Source organism: Anser cygnoides, chromosome 1 (assembly GCF_040182565.1).
Source record: "Anser cygnoides isolate HZ-2024a breed goose chromosome 1, Taihu_goose_T2T_genome, whole genome shotgun sequence".
In the NCBI taxonomy this organism is placed as follows: Eukaryota; Metazoa; Chordata; class Aves; order Anseriformes; family Anatidae; genus Anser; species Anser cygnoides.
Window position 1 is genome coordinate 87,541,886 of NC_089873.1, and position 15,184 is coordinate 87,557,069.

Consider the following 15,184-nt stretch of genomic DNA (forward strand, 5'->3'; position numbering starts at 1 on the left):
CTCTTGCAACATCTGCTTTTTCCTCTGCTTGCACAGAGGTGTACTTGAGATCGATGCTGTTCATACCAGGGAAACTCCACAACAGATGAAAATCTGTAGCATGAACATGTCTGAGGTTAACAGAGTCATTCTGCATGCAGCAATGACATCAGAAGTCTGACATCATATGTGACATCTGCAAAGCACCAGGGCGCCTGCAGCACAAAGTAGCTCTGCAGAACTGCTGGGGGAATTACACTGCTTGAAAATGCATTAGCACAACAAGCAATGACGTGTCGCACTACAGAGGCATGATATTATGCACTGGAGGAAGACCAGTCTTTCTGCAACCACATATGCTGCTAATCCCTTGCACTATATTGTCGGAAAAGTATTATCCTGCTGGGAAAGCTCAGAGGAGGTTTGACTTAGCAAAAACTGAAAGAGTTTGAGATGTCTTTCCTGGCCCAATGTCAGCTGAGGGTACATAAGATCGTATTCTACAAGTATCCTAGGAGGTATAATGGCCACAGTGGGAAAGTAATTGCATCCAGAAACCAAAAGGAGAATTGATAAATGGAGCGAGATGAAATTGAGTTAAAGAAATTGGACAAAGATTTTCCTAACAGCAAAATCTGTTGAGCCATTACGAAGCAGACTAGAGGGCACAGCCCACATTGCTCTCTGGAGCAGAGCAGAGCACGAGCCAAGGAACAGGTCTTTTTCTTTAATCACAAGTCTGTGTCATTGGGAAAGCAGCCTCGTATTTCCCTTTTCACATCCATCAGAGAACAAAAGCGGGATTTCCATGCCTACCTAGCTCAAGCCTGGCAGGACATTAGCAAATTTTAGGGAAAGTAGCCAAATCTTACAGCAAAGCATTGCCAATTGCTCCCCAGAGCAGTCATCTCTTGCTCTCAAACATAGCACTGCAACGTGGGCTGCGAGAGGCAGGGCCACGGCCACTTCGCTGGCTGGCTGAGTGAGCGCGTCTCATTACCAGGGATTCATCAGCACCGCTGTTAATAATGCAGGAGCTGCTTGTCTCTGGGGGAGTTCCTCAGCAAAAACAGCCCTGCTTCTGTATTTCAAACACAGCCAATGCTGGCGTGATGGGCTTTCATGCTGACAAAGCATTTTGATTATTTGTTATTCTCAAACGGCATCTCGGCGCTGAGCAGTGACAGAGCTCGGAGAGGTACGTCCGGAGCCGAGGAGAGCTAAGCCAGCTACCTATGTCTTGGTGTCAGCAGGGACCAGTGGGATTGCTGGTGCTCTGGTCCTGAGGTCACCTGTGGGGAAGGCAAGAGCAGGAGTTCAGCCTGCCCTGGCATTGCCCTCTGCTCCAGTCACTCCGCTGGAGGGCGAGGGGATGAGCAAGCAGAGGTCCTGCTGTCTCTGACCTAATGCTCTCATAGGATGACCTCCTGGAGCATTTGTGGTGGCTTCTGTGGCTCTGCCAGCACACAGGAAACCGCAGCTGGGGTCAGCATCTCCCATGAAATTCCTCAGTCTTCCCTGTATTGCAGCCTGCACGAAGGACAGAACAGATGTTGTAATTCCGTGAGAACCACTTGAAAGCCTTATTTTGTCATTACCCACTTGTGCATTGCAGCACATGGGATAATTTCCCACTTTCCAGTGGGGATGCCGTACCAGGAGCTCTCTAACACGAGCCTGCCTGGTGCCTGCCTGTGGGCCCTGCTGCTGGTGGGGCTTGTGGTGGAGACCATCCTTTAACATTCATCCAGAGAGGAAACATGCAAGGAGAGACTTTAAAGCAAGCAATAGCGCAAAGCAATATATTAAAAAACAAACCAACAAGATGCCTGCCCTTTGGCCACTGTCAGTAGGGGTAGTTTTCTGTGTCCGAGGTGGGGGATGCTCCATTTACTTGCTGTGGACCCCGGCACAGCAGCCAGTTGTACCAGCACGGAGGTGGCATCCCCCTGCCCTCAGCTGTCACACAGCACGATGACAGCAGATGGCTGCACGGATCAGCCTGCCATCTGGGGCTGTGTCCTGCCCCCTGCCCTGCCCACGGGGCTGGTGTAAAAATGGGAATGGCACGGGCTAAAGCCAAGAAACACATCCAGTTTAAGCAGCAGCAAGGCTTCATCACACAGCTCAATGTCCTGGGACCACCCCTGTTTCAAAGCAAGTTTGGCAGCTCACCCCTAGAGAGATGAGACCTTCCTTGCAGGCACACGGTGCTCAGGGGTGGGCAGCCCTGGTGACAAGCGGTGTGACAAAAGGCAGCACCATCCTGGCCTTGCTCGGGTGAGCATCTCCCTCCCTCTGACACCCTTTCTTGCATGGCACACGAGAGCAGTCAGACCAGCAAAAGGGAGGAGCACTGCTCACAGCACTCTGCAAGCACTGGGGAAACAAACAGTGTGTTTGTAAACCACACAAAAATTCAAAACATTTCGATGACTTTAGCTGGGAAGGTCTAGGTCTGGTGAACGCCCGTCCTGCCGCTGAGAGGGGACAAAGCTGTGATGCGCATGGAAGTCTCGGTGGACACAGGGAGGGTGTCAGAGGAACAGCTGTGGGGCCACACCAACCCAGCTGCCTGGCGAGAGGTCCACCCGCTGATCAGATGCTCCTGTAAGGAGCCAAGAGCAGCGTGGTCATGGACCATACACACAGCTTGTCTGAGGAGCTGGGAAGATGACCTTCTTCTAGCCCAGGGCTGGGGCTGATCTTGCTAGTGTTTCTGCCCCAGAGCCCAGAATCCCAGAGCCTGGGAGGCAGCTTGTCTTAGACCTGCATTTCCCTACATCTGTCCTCCTCTCAGCTCTACCAGTGCTGCAAAGTAAACTGCATTTAAATGTAGAAAACTGGCTAGCAGGGGTTTGGGAAAGCACCTGAGAACCCAGCTCACTTCCATTCCCCCATCACGCCCACAGAAAACTCATGAACTGTCCAGCCCAGTACACCAGGCACTTCGCATGCCAGGCTTTGAGAAATTACTGATTTCTCTTTTTGGCTTGGTATTAACAGCACTAGCCATTCACCATAGGAAGATGAAATTCAAGGAAACCACAAAAAACAGAGTGACATGAAATAACTGTCAGCATCTTCCTAACAATGTCCAAGAATAGGCACAGGTCTGGGAATAGGATCTTATTTTCTGACCTCTCCCCACCAATCTAGTAACTCAGACTCCTTGAACTCTGTCTACGCCTTGCAGCCCACAAAAGTAAAGCTTCATTCCCACAGGGACTTTCCAGCTCAATGCCTGGAAAAGCGGCCAGCAAGACCCTCAATTTCTGTGGAGCATTTGACGCTGCCCAAGGCTTCCCAGGAAGGTTTGTGGGTCAGTGGTGGCAGAAGACCTCAGCTACTCCCATGCAGGCTCCCAAACCTCCGCTTTCCCAGGCTGGGGTGGCATGAGGAGACAATGAGCATTTGTTCCTTCCCCACTGGGGCTGAGCAATAAAGCTGCAAAAGCTGGGACTGAATAATGTAACAGTGACAGCTAGCTGCAGTAAGAGATCTGCGTGGGTACCCCTGGGACTGCTTGCAGATGCCCGCTGCTGGTTGAAGCTGGGAGAAGAGCCCTTTGCTCTACTGGTTCCTTGGGGCAGGCAGAAGGAGAGCAAGGTTCGTCCCAACATGGGTTAAATGGGGAGGAAGGAGGCAGAGCCCTCATCACCAGCCATGCCACCAGGACCGTGCGTGCCTGCTTTCAGAGGCCAGATGCCACCAGACACACACAGATCTCCTTATGTTTGTTTTAAAGCTCGAAGAATCTCTTGAGATAAATATCCTAAATTAAAGATAAAAGCACCGCGGGTTTGCCAGCAGCCTCCACCCCCCTTTCCCTGGCAGATAAGCTCGCACCCGAGCCACACTCGCATCCTCCTGCCCTTACCCAGGCTTTCACCTAGGGGTGCCTGTCCCCAGGGGTCCCGGAGAGGCAGTGGGACCCCTGCCTGCCGCGCCGTGGCTCCCTGGGGTGGCAGGGGCACCCACTGCACTGCTTGCCCCACTTTCTGCTTCCAGGATGTCTCAGGAGGATGTTAAACCCAGGCTGGCCCCAGCTGTATTTAAAGTGATTGTAATTCACATGGATTGGGCCGCGGTTATAAGCTGAATTACATTCCGATTTAGCGGCGGGGGATTAAGGCTCTGTATTTTAACTTATTAACTCCAGCCCCGTTTGAAGATTCCTCTCACTGCCTCGCTAAGCTTATGGAGGAAGCAGCTCCTGCCCTCACCCTGCCATCCCGCCAGCATCTGCGTGGCCAGAGGTGGGTGGAGGATGTCCTCTGGGCTAAAGCTGGCAGAAAGGGGCGCACGAGCAGCAAGCAGCGAGGTGCCTGCTTCCTGCAATCGGGGCCAGCCAGGCTCTGGTTGGATTAATCAGCTCTCTCCCTCCTCCCTCTCCCACTGAGATGCTTATGAGGGTTAACTCTTCTCTTCTGGCCAAAGCAGCAATGGGACAGCTCGTGGAGGTCATACAGGAGGGTCCCTGGTGCCGCGGCTCCTGAGCAGGCAGTGCTGCACCTCTGGACCCAGGTTCACTCACTTGGCTTCTCCTTGCTGCCAGACAGACAGCAGCCTGGGCACACTCCAGAAAAACTTCACTCCATTTAATATTTAATGAAAACCCTATGTAACTGTCATGTCCTTTTCTGTTTTCTCTCGCTAACGCTGCTGGCTGCACAGGTATCTGCGTGTAAACAGAGCCGGTTTCCTTTCCACTCGGCTGCATCCCCAGCTCGGGGCACAGCTCGCGATATCCTTACTCATCTTCAGGGGAGCTCCCGGAACAGGCCTGCCAAAAACAACAGGACTGCCTACACGGTGCTGTCACCACCCTGGGCAGCTAAGGGCACCCCAACTCAGTGGGACAGCAGCTCTGGAGATCACGGTCAGCTCCGGGCATGGAGCTACAAGACCACAACTGCCATGTGGCTTCCTTCTTGCTCCTGCACCGTGTCACTTCCATCTCTGGGACCCTGCAGTTATTGGCAAGGAGAGAGGCAAGGCGTTGTGCTTTCATTCCCCTGACGGTACTGAACCACTGGCTTGTAACACATCCCACTTGATCCCGCTGAAGGGATTGCAACCAGAGCCGGCTGGGCAACAAGGGAGGGAAAGGGGGATATGTTGTCACGGAACAGCTCTTCCCTCACAAGACTAAGCTCCCTCATTTCTTGCCTTCTCGAAATGAATGTGGGGGGAGTAACTCCTGGCACGTGGGAGGCAGGAGAAGACCTCAAGGTCACACCACCCTCACCATTTTCCCAGCCCCAGAAGAAAGGGCTATGCACAAATCCTCTCAGAGGATGCTCCTGCCCTCTTCCCACGCTGCAGCACAGACGGCAGCCGTGGGAAGCAGCCTCTGCCGTGCACTGTATAACCCTCTCAGAAGAAGCAGACCCAAGCAGCATGCCTACCAGGGAAGAGCAGAAGCAAAAGCAGCACCTGAGAAGTGCTTTAAGACTGAGACTGCCCTCATGGCCTCCATCCTCTTGAGCTCCATGATGGGGATGTCCTGCCGACCAGCTCAATTTCAGCATCCTGCTAAGGGAAGAGAAAGTTGGCACAAAAAGTCTTCCCTTTTTCCAAGTAACCGGAATTCAGAAACTCAGTTTGTTCTACTCCCAGAAAAAACTATAGCAACTCCTTCCTCTGAGAGTGATTTCACGTAGGTTACTAAATGCCTTGAGCTGGGGGAGGTAGAGGTCAGAGGAATGGGAGAACTCTAACAAGATTCAGGCTGTCCATCTCTCAGACACCACTTCCAGCCCTGTCTGTGCCACTGCCAAAGTCATCCCAGAGCAGTGGTCCCAATCATGTAAGCAGGGGAAGGCATCTGCACCAGAAAGCCTTGCCCAAACCAAACCCTAAGGGCTAGGGGTGGCACAGGGACCCTGCTCCGCAGAGGCAGCTGCCACTGCCTCAGATCTGCTGCCTGGCAAACTGTCCCTGTCGTGGTCAAGCAGAGAAATGCCATCTCCCAGGCAAGTCTGGCGTGCCTCAACAACAGTAAATTTACTTAAAGGAGAAGAAAATGGCTTAGCTAATCTTTGGTCACTCAGCTTAACTTCTGCCACTGACACAGCAGGAGGTACTCACAAGCCCAGTGGTTTTATTTAAGTGTATTGATTTTAGCCTAGATTGGAAGAAAACAGGCAGATAAAGGGCAGGAAATTCCTCAGCTGTAAGAAATACACAGAATACTAGAAGTCAGATTTAAACTAACAGATGAAAATACATTTGCCAGAGCAAGGCAATGAATCATTCTGCCAAGAGCATGGAGATTTGGACAAAAGCCAGACACTGCCCACTTACAAGGAGTAATTTGGGGTATTAAGTGGCCACTGCATTCCTATCACTGACCATCATTTAATATAACAGCAGTGCTCAGTGGCTCCCAACCAGAACTCAAAGTCTGCTGTGTAAAAAAACCGAGCAAAACCCATCAGACCTGCCCCCAAGATCTTATTTATAATCAATGGCCTCAGAGTCAATCAGATTCAATAAGGGAAGGCTAAACAAGAAGAATAGAGGAGGACAAACCACACCAGAAGTGTACTCAGCCACACAGGCTGCCGTGCACGGGCAGCACTGAGATATGCAGGAAGATGACGAGAGAAGGATTTTTGGAGGGTAGTATTTTGTTCATGTGTCAGCTCTGATTATCTGATTAACTTCTTTGTGATAGCCCAGTGGATGAGACTTCATGGGAGAGGTCACCAGCTCTGTTACCCACTGTCACGGATCTTGCCAGAGCTACTGGTGCAGTGTGATGTTATCCTGTCGGAGGTGGGCAGGGAAAGCAATGCACGTGAAGGGAACCCTACATTTCCCACTGCATCCCGGGATTTAATTGACCACATGCAGGGTGTGAAGCCAGTCCCCACCTTCTCTGCCAGCAGGGAGACCTTGAGCAGCTCAGAACAAGAAACCAGGCTTCAGGTGCAGTCCCCTCTCCATCCGTGGGAATCTCCTGAGTGACTCTGAAGATGTGGAGATACTTTGAAGGACCCCTCCTGTGAACATAAAGGTATCGATCAGCACAGAAGATGGAAGAGAAAGAGATAGCAAAGGTGTTGGGTTAGCAGCCCTGCCTTGAGAGATGAATAGGAAGTACCCCCTGGATTCCTCTTTTCCCAGCAAGTGCTTTGATCCTTCCCATGCCCATCACCTGTGGCTTTTCCTGCTCCTCCTGCAGGAACAGCTCTTGGCACACCCAGTAAATACGGAGGCAGAAGCTGGGCCGTCACCAGTCCCTCAGACTCAAGGAGAAGAGCCCGTGCCCAGAAGCCTCGAGATCCCTGCTTGCAGGGGTGAAAAGAGGGTCTTTGCTGGAAAAGGGACAGCATGGCAGGAGCTGGGAGAGGGGCAGCATTCATTTGAGCAACACAAGGAGCACATCTGAGAGCAGGCAGGCAGGGAAGAGCCACCCCCACCTGCACCACCTCCCCATGCCCTCTTACATGGAAGGCCTTGAAGACAGGTGACTCACAGAGGCAGAGATGGAGGCTCCCTCCTATCGTGCAAGGGCAGAAGGGATTCTCCCCAGCAAGGTCAGGCAGGTTAGTGTCAGAGCTAACCCATATTCCCATAAACATTCATTACTTGCTGCCCTGCAGGCACTGCGAAGGGCAAAGTTTGTCCCTGTTGTTGAAAACAAAGATAGGAGCATCCGATCTGATTTTTGCAATCCAAAGCCCTGGTGAGCCATCTAAGCCTGAGGCAAACACACAGCAGGAAGAAGCTTTAGGAAAACCAGATTGTGCCTGTGGAACCAGAATCTGTGCTGAGATAGGCAAAGTGCTGATACCCACAACCAAGCAGTGGACCTGACATCTTTTCCTTACACATTCGATAACCAACATGCTGAACTGCAACATTTTCTTGAGCAAGCTGTTGATTTGCCTCCCCCCCCACCGGTAAACTGCAGGATAAAGCCCATGCAGTGCTTTGTGAGAGCCTCCCTGAACCCAGACCTGCAGGACTGAGCCTTTTCACAAGGCAGCATCCTCCTGTCACACCTGCCCACCACTGGGTGAGGAAAGTTCACTTCTCAGAGCCAGGGGGAGCTGCCTTATCGCTTGGCAGGGCTCAACGCAAGCCTTATTCTCAGTCCGCGCAGGTTTTCAGTCTGTCAGGCTTTGTTTTGAATTCTGTATTCAGAACAAGTCCAAAACTTCAGAGCGACCACAAACTACAGGGGCAGATTGATCCGGTCCTGCATCAGAGCTGCACTCAATCGGTTGTTTCTTGCCAGGAAAGACACTGTGACACCGCTCAGCCAGCACGTTGGGATCGCGGTGAAAATGCTAATCTGCAGGCAAGGGCAAGGCTGAACTGTATTTTATTCTGCCATTTTTTTCAGATGTCATTAGATGTGATAAAAATCCCCCAAACTGTAGAACAAACCTGTCAAAGCCACCGCTTGCCCACAAAGGAGTCAGTGGGAATTATACATGTTCAGCACTTCTGGAAAAAAGACAGACAGACTGTGCAAGTCCCAAAGCAGGCAGTCGGTCAGGCTACATCAAAACGACAAGCGATTTTCTTTGCACGCAGGGACTACTTCAGGTGGCAAGTGATTCCTCAGAAATGCATGCCTTTGTAGGGCAGGGAGGATTTGGGGCCTGCCAGCACCACTTGGACTGAGGCCCAGGCTGCGCACCCTAACCAAGCCTCAGAACAGGCCCTGGGCAAATCCGGCTTTGTAACAAAACCTAACGCCAGCAGAGTTTTGCTCCGTCTCGAGTGCTGTTGATTTCACTCTCTGAGCCCTTAACCAATTGGAAGAAATTGGGAAAGGGATCAATTTAACGCTGCACGCCGCTGTGATCAGGGGGAACACTATGCAACCCCGAGTGAAGAAAAGCACTTTAAAATTATTGAAACATGTCCTCTTATATGGTGCTTTCACCTAAAAGGAGCTGCTCCAGTTTGAGCAAACATACTGTGTAAAGAGACTTCAGGGGTTGGGTGTTGTTAGGTTGGGGGGTAATGAAGGTCCTGAGGCACAATGTTTCTTACTAATTTACTTACGAGAACTGCCGGGCTCCCCAGGAGCAGTTGCTTCCAATACCCTGGAAGGTTTCAGAAGAAAAAGCCTCCTTCCTGCTGACTTACCAGCTGGGCCTGATAGCTTGGCAGGTGCCAGGTCTGCTGTAGGGTTTTGGATGGACACAAGCTCCATGCTGTCCTGTCCCTGTGCTGCCTCAGAGCTCTCCCAGGCTTCTCATTGGAACAAAAGCAGCTTCCCCTGCTGAGGCAGCATTTTGCAGTTTTAGCTGGCTACAAGGGACTTTCCTGTGCTTGTTCTTGCTTCAGTCTGCTCCCAGGAATGGAAACGTGAACCTGTAGCGCAAACTGCCTACCCCTGCCCTGCCAAAACCCACCTTGGCTGCTGCTCTGCTTCGGTCTGGCTGCAGCTGAGGACATCAAGCACAACACCCTGACTGAGGGTGCAGAGCTCGTTGTGCCATCAGTGAGCTGGGCTCAATTCTCACCAGCTTTTTTGGCCTTAAGCCTGCCCAGGCAGCCCTGGCTATTTGGGAGGCCCTCAGAGGACACTGCTCCTAGGGAGGGTTGGAAGGACTTTGGGCTGCTTCCTTGGAAGGAGACGTGGCCAAAAGCTGGGGCCACAGCTGTGGATGGAGCATCCTTGCAGAAGCATCACTGAGGTGCCACAAGGAAGACAGCAGCTCATTGCCACCCACACAAGGGGCACACATGCCTGGCCTCCTCCTTTGCTGCAGCCTGCCCCAAGCGAGGGTCAGGCAGTCCCCTCCCAAGCATGGCCACGCAGCTCAGCATCCACACCTTATCCTACTGTGCCTGGAAAGACGTCCAAGAGATTCCACGCTTTGGGTTGAGTTTGTCCAGCCAGCCCAGCAACAGGTACAAGAGAGACTGATGCATAGTGTGGGAGCCCAGTGGGGTGCTGACCAGCCAGGAGAGGCATCCGGATGCATCTAGAGCATCTCCAGAGAATACAGTGGGAGGATAGGGAATGTCTACACCAGGCCGCAGGGAAAAAAGCTTGTGGGACTGAATCCAAAACTCAGGCAGGGTGGTCTGAACCCACCTCTGCCTCAAGCAGCCTGGAAGTTAGCAATGAGGAAGGATGGGGCTTTGCTAATTGCTGAGGTGGCTGGCAGCGGAGAAAAATTCTGGCAGGGGAGAATTTATCCTCTAAGCTTGTTATTCTGTCAAAAAAAGGAAATGAGGTTAGTTGAGGCTCATTTGTTCGTGACGAACTCCTGTCTCTTACTATTTATCACTGGGTGTGATTACCAGCTGACTTATGCTGAGTAAGTTGTGTAGTTGCAGTGAGGCTGATGGCGATGCAGAGAAGAGGGCACAGACCCCAGAGCATCACCTGTCCCACAGCCAGTAGCCAGGAGCCCATCTGCACCCCAGGAGCCCCCTAAAGCAAGCTCTCACCTAGCCCCATTCTGGGCCAGGGAAGCACATGGTGTTGCTGATCTTCTCAGAGCTGAGACGGTTGGTTGGGTGCACCAGGCTGCAGCCTGAGGTTTGGTCTGGGGATGAGCAAACACCTCCTGATAGCACTGAGTGCTCTCCAGAGCCCAGGTTCATGCTTGCATGCACCAGCAGGAGTAGGGGTATTAGGGAGCTGGTTACACGTTCAACTGCCTTTGGAGATGGAGGATGTTGAGGACAATCTGCCATGTGTCCAGTTCTCTGTGGGGGCTGCCCAGGATCAAGTATCAGGTACACTCCCTGGCTGAAGACAGTCGCATCCTAACACCGTGTGGAGGAGAGCTGCAGGAAGGAAAGCATCAGTCCAAATGCAAGGGAGCTTCTTCTGTGCTAAGGGACATGGCCAGCATATGCTGAGGTAGCAACAGGCCCAGCAAGCTGGAATGAAGTTCCTGAGAGTTTCATAGTGGGTCTAAGATGATGATGGCATATCAGAGGACAGGAATATATTTAACAAGTGGCTCTGTTAGTTTTGTGGGCCCTCTCTGATGAGATGACACATCCACTTGGCAGTTGTCACACCTACAACTTGACTTTAAGGCTGACTCTAAGTCAGCTTCAGGGAGGACTGTTGTAAGGCATTTGACACCAGACCGTACAACATGCTGATTAAAAAATTAGCACTATATAATATCAATAAACCACACGTTAACCAGATTAAGCACTGGCTGACAGTTCTCAACCAGTAATTGCCAGTGGTGAATCATCTTCAAACGTCAGTATTTCTAGCAGGGTTCTTCAGGGAGCTGCTTGAGACCTGACACTTTTCAGCATTTTCATCACAAGAGAAGCAAATGCAAATCTCAGGGCTGGTGCAGTGCATAAACGACAAAAAGATTCAAAGTGATGAATAATGAGGAGCACAGGGTGACCACACAAAGCACACTACTGCTCAGCGAGCAAAGCCTGTTTAAACAAACGCCATTTTACTGCAAAAAGTTGTTCCTGGAATAAGGAATGCCAGGCAGACCTCCGAGGGTGCTGTATCTGGAAAGCAGAGCCTCTGTCACAACCTCCAAAATCCTTCTCAGACTGGTTGTTCAATAGGAATGAACAGCATAAAGCTGTGGCAAGGGAGCGATAATGCAATTCTGGGACATACGCTCTGGGAATAATGAGTAAGCGAGTCATACACACCTTTGATGCTAGTGAGCAAGACAAATCCATCCCAGCTCACTGCCTCTACAGCTGTGACAACACTGAAAAGACGTCTGGAAGAACAGGGTGTAGAAAGAAGCAAGTGATCTCAGTGCTAAACGGGGAGAAAACCCCACACCTTTCCAGCAGACTGCAAAGCACGCATATTTTTTGTTGTTAATCAAAAAGAAAATTGAGAGATGACTTCTCAAAGGAAGGAAATACCAGGCTGAGTTCTCAGTGAGGGGGAACATGGGGTGCACAAAAGGAGGGGGAGACAGGAACAAGGGCTTGGAAGTGGACCTTCCCAGCTCCCAGGTGGGATTGAAGGGCTGCCACGCTCAGGTGCACGGAGGGGCTGGGCAGGCAGGATCCACGTCAGCATTCAGAGAGCTGAACAAAACAAGACAGAAACAAGGGGCTGGCAGCAGGGCTTCATCAGGGACCTAGCAAGCAGGGGAGAAGGAGCTACAGCGCTAGATGACAGGAGGACAGCATGCGATAGGCACACATGCATGCAGGCAGCATGCAAGCACAAAGGCCTTGCACACCTCGTGTTAAAGGAAGGCCTACGTGGAAGGCAAAGGTAAATGAAATTCAGACAAGCTGGGCTTTAGAGCAGTTACGTTGTGTTCTGCACCGAATACTGCTTTGGTGAAATACTTTTCTAGACAAAGGCAGGACAGTAGATCTCATCTATCTAGACTGCACAGAAGACACATGCTAGTGAAAAATTAACAGTTAAGCCTGCAGAGCTGAGGATTAGTGCACACAGGTGAAGATGAGGGGCAACCTGACAAGAAAGGAGCTGGTAAGCAGCCTTACCACAGACATACAGAGGTGTGCTGCTGTCATTTTTGGTGGCAGAGGGCAGAGCATTGTCTGTACAGCAGAGTACTGAAACACAGAGGAAGAGAGAGGTCACTCCAAGGAGCCAGGCAACCAAAAACAAATAAAAGACAACAGCCCAGGAGCTAAGGTCCGGCAGCCAGGAACGAATAGCTAGAATTCCTCTGACCGACCAGAGGAACAGGAACTGACACTGAAGAGGGAAGGAAGACTTTGGTTCATTAGCATGCTCTTCTTTTCGGGTTTCCTACCTGATTTAGTACCTGGGCTGGATGGCCCTCACTGATAAACACATGTATAGCATCATTTTAACCTTGCTATTCAGAAAGCAAGGCTGTTTCCCTCATCTTCTGTGCACTGGCCAGCAGGCTCCTCGAAGAAAGGGTCAATAATCTCTTCATGGGCTGTTCTCTCGAGCTCATGTTTACAGTGTCTGGGTTCACATCAGATATTAATGATTCGATTTTCACTGCACACCTGTAAAATAGAGCACGGATAGAGAGGGGAGACTGAGACAGATCTGCTGGTTTTCGTTATACAAAATGCCTAGGTAATGAGTTTTGTTATCTTGCACTTGATATGCTCAGACAGCCCCATACTCCTCCAAAGGAAAGCCCAGCATCTCACAGTACCCAAAACACGAGAGGCATGCAGTGTGTGCAGCAGGGGCGGCTGGCTGGGCATCGCCTCACGACTCTGCGTTGGAGGTAGGTGCAGGGCCGGCAGCAGAGTTCCCCACCGGGGCTGGAGACGCTCGTGTTTCTCAAGCATAGCAAGACTTTTTATTAACATATTTTCCCTCACTCTGAGGAACGACTGAACCATTTTAGCTGAAGCTTCTGTTTAAAAGAACAAGAAAAAAAGCTAGCCTGGGGCAGACGTTTGGCATGGCAATACTCAGCTGCAACGCTCTGAGCCTGGCAGAGTTACAAGCAAGGGAGAGGAAGGCCCCAAACAGCAGTGTCTGGCTTCATCTTAACAGGGGGCACCGCCAGACCTGCCCAGATGAGTGCCCAGATGCCACCGGTGCTAGATTGCCACCAGGTCCCAGAGGCCCACGTGCCCCTTCATGCCCCGTGGCTGAGGGCAGAGCTGTCAGCCCCTCGGCGTTGCCTTCTGCCTCCTTTCCAGCAGCTCAGCTGGATCCAGCGTGGTGAGGGGCAGAGGTCCAGCATGGATCAGCAGGTAAGGGCTACTTGCTAGATCATCGCCGTTCCCTGGAGGGGTTTCACATCCGAGAGCTGGCTCTCCTCAATGGACCTGTCTGACCGTGAGCAGCCTCGTGCCAGGAAGCTCTGTGCTCCAGACACAGACATGAGGATCTCAATTTCCAGCTCATTTAGCATCGTCCTGGCCAGGCTTTACTTTTTCAGCTCAGGTTTTACAGCAGCACAGGGCAGCAGGTGAGAGCACGCCGTCCCAGCACATTGGGGCAGGGATGCTGTGCACAGCTGCAGCAGCCTGGGGTGCAGCACTCACATCCTGCACCTCCCAGGCATGGCACAGGAGGTGGAGCGGAGGAGGAGAGCCAGGAGGTTATCGTGCCTGCCTTTGGGCAGCTATTTGCTCAGCTGCCTGTGCTGCTGGCAGGGAGGAGTGGCAGACCCCTTTCCGAGTGGTTTCCAAGACAGGATGCTGCTTTTTTTTATTTGTAATTGTGCCCATGTGGCTGTGGTTCATGGCCATGCCTGGTCACCCTTTGGGGAGGAGCACGGTCAGTGCTCTGAGGTGGAGAGCTTCACTCAGCTTTTTGGGGAGACGTCTGCTTTATCCAGCAGAGGTGGGAAAGCCGACATGGTTTGGTACGACCAAACCCGGCAAACATTCCTCCACAAGCAGCTCTGGAAAAGCCTCAAGAATGCATTGTTTGAAAGAAAATACAGGCTCTGTGATAGCTTTGAAGGGCACAGTATGAGAACAAGGCTCAGCTACCCAAGTACAGGCGCCCAGGCACCCAGCAGGATTGCCACTGCCCAAGCTGAAGTCTCTGACCCTCCCAACAGGGGTCTCTACCCAAAACTGCCAACAGCTGAGTAATGACACAGCCAAGGAAGCCTGGTCCACATCTGTGTCAGACCTAGGCCAGGCTTTTTTTACACTGGTCACATATACTGCCTCCAGCATCCCCGCTCCCACTCAAGGTCACACTCTAAAAGGGACATTTTGTTGGCTAGTGATCAAACTTCCAAAAAACCCAACTACCAAATTAATTGCAACATTCTCCCATCCCCCTCTTTTTCTTTTTTTTTTTTTTTTAAGAAACCAAAATTATTTGCCAGCTGAAGTTGCACTTTTCTGTGAATACATTCCCTCCATCCCAACAGAGATCTGCTAAGATCCACCCAGGACTTGAGCTGCTAGGTGCTTTGTAGACACACTTCCCTGCAGGAAAGGAAAACTCAGACGCTACAGAGCTTCTCAGCCTTATAGGTGGTGTTTGCCACAAGTCACCAGGCTTTGAAAAGCTTAAGGCAAAACCTCACAAATCCTAAAAGAGCAATGCTGTCCAGACTATGTGAGTGGAAGAGGGAGGCTGGAGCCTTCAGGGAAAAAGAGAGGGAGAGTTTTCCAGCTCCTGCTGCCAGGCACAGGCAAGCAGAGCAAACCCAAAAGCAGTGAGTAGGGTGCTGCTCAGGACCTCAGCCCTGCTGCACGTTCATAGCCCCTGCCCTCTTCCTTTGCTCCAGCCTCACTTACACAAGCAAAGCACGCAAGCAAAGCAAGCTGC

General features: G+C 51.5%; 1 long non-coding RNA gene across 1 annotated transcript in view; it reads right to left on the reverse strand.

The window, feature by feature from the left end:
* The window catches only part of LOC106039928 (uncharacterized), a 33,603-nt gene extending 19,400 nt beyond the window's left edge, over positions 1-14,203 (reverse strand). The window contains exons 1-2 of the long non-coding RNA XR_001209572.3: positions 12,708-14,203; positions 6,861-6,989 (exon numbers count right to left, since the gene is read on the reverse strand). This is a non-coding gene — a long non-coding RNA (uncharacterized lncRNA). The remainder of the gene's footprint in view (positions 1-6,860; positions 6,990-12,707) is intronic.
* Between the last annotated feature and the right edge of the window lie 981 nt (positions 14,204-15,184).